General features: G+C 57.2%; 1 long non-coding RNA gene across 2 annotated transcripts in view; it reads right to left on the reverse strand.

Moving 5' to 3' along the window:
* Nucleotides 1-995: 995 nt before the first annotated feature.
* LOC105818532 overlaps nt 996-3,283 on the reverse strand; it is a 15,950-nt gene continuing 13,662 nt past the window's right edge. For both annotated transcript variants that reach the window (XR_001137892.1, XR_001137889.1), the window contains one exon: nt 996-1,024. This is a non-coding gene — a long non-coding RNA (uncharacterized LOC105818532). The remainder of the gene's footprint in view (nt 1,025-3,283) is intronic.

Below are 3,283 nucleotides of genomic sequence, written 5' to 3' on the forward strand. Positions count from 1 at the left end.
TAACATCAACAAAAATAATCCGCTTAGGGAAAAAATTAACCAAGGGGCAACACCTGTATGTGGAAATTACCAAATATTACCGAAAAAAATTGTAAGAAATCTAAATAAACGTAAAGACACTCCATGGTCATGGACTGGAGACTTAATATGTTTTAAGATGGCCATACTACACAAAGTGGTCTCAAACTCAATCAAACACTTCCAAGACCCACCTTGGAGTCATCTCTGCTCTTTAGATCTGCTAGGGCTGGGAGACCAAGGGACAGTCTCAGAAACAGTTCCAGAAAAAGAAAACTGCAACCAAAGGGAAAGATACATTTTTCTCCCAGTTGGGGAAGGCAGTGAAGTAGGCCTAGCGGATTGGACTGTCACGGAGAAATGTGTATTTCCTGATTTGGAGGTTAATGGTGGTCACCTGGGAGAGTGTTGCTGCCGTAAAACACATGGTAAAACACACGCGAGTACTTACTGTGAAGTAAAAAATCTCTCACAGCAATGACGCTGGGGACTCTGAAGGCAGGACAATGAGTACTCTGTGCTGCGATTGAACGTTCCCTGGAAGTATGAAATTATTGGAAAGAAACTACATTTATAAACAACCACATCAACACCGTGTCAGTAAGGCAGAGAGGACGCCAAACTCCCTCACAGAGGCTGAGCGAGACCCATGTCCAGCTCAGCACAGCGGTGCAACCAAGCGCCAGGGTGAGAGTCTGATACCACATCAGCGTGGAGAGGCCACCACGTGGTCGTCACACCTGTGGCCACCACGTCCTGGGCTGGGGGACCCCGGTGTGGAGGAAACTGTGGGTTCCCCATTTCCAAATTTCCACAGGAACCCCTCCCGGGTCTCTGAAGACCAGCTGCCCCTTGGCAAGTGGCTGTGGACAGGAAGGCGGTGCCCAAGGGGCTGGGACAGGAAGATGTCACTCACCCTCGGGGCCTCAGGTCTGGCTACAGGAAGGTCTCAGTCACTATAGCTTCAGGTCTGGGGATGGGCAGGCCTCACTCGCTCTTGGGGCCTCTGGTCTGGGAACAGGAAGGTCTGAATCACTGGCAGGGACGCAGTAGTTCCAGGAGACATGGCACCTGCGCGTCTGCACTAATAGAGTGAAGCTGCGGCCTCTGATGAAGGGAGCGGCGGCCCCGCCTCCTCTCACGCAGGGCACGTAGCGCCCCTCATCTCACGCAGGGCACGTGGCCCTGCCTCCTCTCACGCAGGGCACGCAGCGCCCCTCCTCTCAAGCAGGGCACGTGGCCCCGCTTCCCCTGACGCAGGGCACGTGGCCCCGCCTCATGTCAAGCAGGGCACATAGTGCCACCTCCTCTGACGCAGGGCACGCAGCCCCGCCTCCTCACACGCAGGGCACGCAGCCCCACCTCCTAACATGCAGGGCACGCAGCCCCGCCTCCTGACAAGCAGGGCACGCAGTGCCCCTCCTCTCACGCAGGGCAAGGAGGCGGCCCCCCTCCCCTGACGCACAGAACGCAGCCCCGCCTCCTCACACGCAAGGCATGTTGCGCCCCTCCTCCTTTCATGCAGGGCGCAGCAGCCCCACTTTCTGCACGCTGCACTTCTCGGCCCCGCCCCCTTCACCCTGGGCCTAGCGGCCCCGCCTCCTCTCACGCCAGGCGTGGTACTACAGGACACCATGCGCACTCCGCCCCCTGCTGCCCATCATCCGCACAGCGCCCCTCAGAGCTCACAGTGAGATCGCAAGCGCCCTCTCCTGGCCATGCCGCCGAACCAGTTAAAGTCCGAGTTAGAGTATTCAGTGCCAGGATTTGGAAAGTCAAAGTGAGATGCGGCTTGCGACCCTTTCTCTTCTAGAAAAAGGGTGAGGGCAGGAAGAATTAAGTGGAAAATATGTAATGAAATAAGTGTAGACATGAACTTTACAACTGCCACAAAAAATTCACTCAAAATAGTCCTCAGACTTAAAATGCAAAACTATAAAGATTCTAGAAAAAAACCTAGGGGACCGCCTCCTCCCATGCAGGGCACGTGGCCCCTGCTTCTGTCACGCAGGGCACGCAGCATCTCCTCCTGTCACGGAGGGCATGCAGCCCCTCCTCTCAGGCAGGGCACATGGCTCCTCCTCTTGTCACGCAAAGCAGGCAACACCCCTCCTGTCATGCAGGGCACATGGCCCCTCCTCCTGTCACGCAAGGCATGCTGCCTCTCCTTATGTCACACAGGGCACGGAGCCCCTCTCACGCAATGCACACGGCCCCTCTTCCTGTCACACAGAGCACATGGCCCTTCCTCCTCTCACGCAGGGCATGCAGCGCCCCTCCTCTCAGGCTGGGCAAGGGGCCCTGCATTTTCTCACTCAGGGCACAGCTTGTCTGTCTCTTATCACGTGAGGTGGTGTGGCCCACCCCCACTTCTCAGGAAGGCTGGGCGGGCCCCACCTCCTGTTATGAAGGGCCCGCGGCCCCTCCTCCTGTCACGCAGGGCACGCAGCACCGCCTCCTCTCACGCACTGGACGCAGTCCCTCCTCCTGTCACACAGCCCCGCCTCCTCTCAGGGAGGGGATGCAGCCCAGCCTCCTGTCACGCAAGGCACGAAGCCCCAGTCCTGTGATGCACGGCACCCAGCCCCTCCTCCTGTCACGCAGGGCACGTGGCCCCTCCTCCTGTCACGCAAAGCAGACAACACCCCTCCTGTCACGCAAGGCACATGGCCCCTCCTCCTGTGACACAGGGCACAGGGACCCTCCTCCTGTCACGCACGGCATGCAGCGCCCCTCCTCTCAGACTGGGCAAGGGGCCCTGCCTTTTCTCACTCAGGGCACGGCTTGTCTGTCTCTTATCACTTGGGGTGGTGTAACCCCCCCCGCCCCCGGCCTTCTCAGGAAGGATAGGCGGGCCCCACCTCCTGTCATGAAGGGCACGCGGCCCCTCCTCCTGTCACGCAGGGCACGCGGCCCCGCCTCCTGCCACGCAGGGCACTCAGCACCGCCTCCTCTCACGCAAGGCACGCAGCCCCACCTCCTCTCAAGGAGTGTCTTTCGGCCCCACCTCCTGTGTGTGAAATCTGTCCTTTGGGTCATTCAGCCTTTCACCTTGCACACACCAACAGCAGCATGGAGGGGTTTCGTTTCTTTAATTTTTCACTAAGTATTTATTTTAATCCAAGGACTTTGCCTCATACCAAATGTCATTGTAGAAACAATAGCAGAATCCAAACTTTAGCTGATAAATAGTACTCGGGCAGCAAACTAGTCAATCACACAATTTCTTTTTTAAGTAGGTCCCAATCGTGTTACATGGTTGGGA

The sequence above is a fragment of the Propithecus coquereli genome, unplaced genomic scaffold (assembly GCF_000956105.1).
Source record: "Propithecus coquereli isolate 6110/MARCELLA unplaced genomic scaffold, Pcoq_1.0 Scaffold442, whole genome shotgun sequence".
In the NCBI taxonomy this organism is placed as follows: Eukaryota; Metazoa; Chordata; class Mammalia; order Primates; family Indriidae; genus Propithecus; species Propithecus coquereli.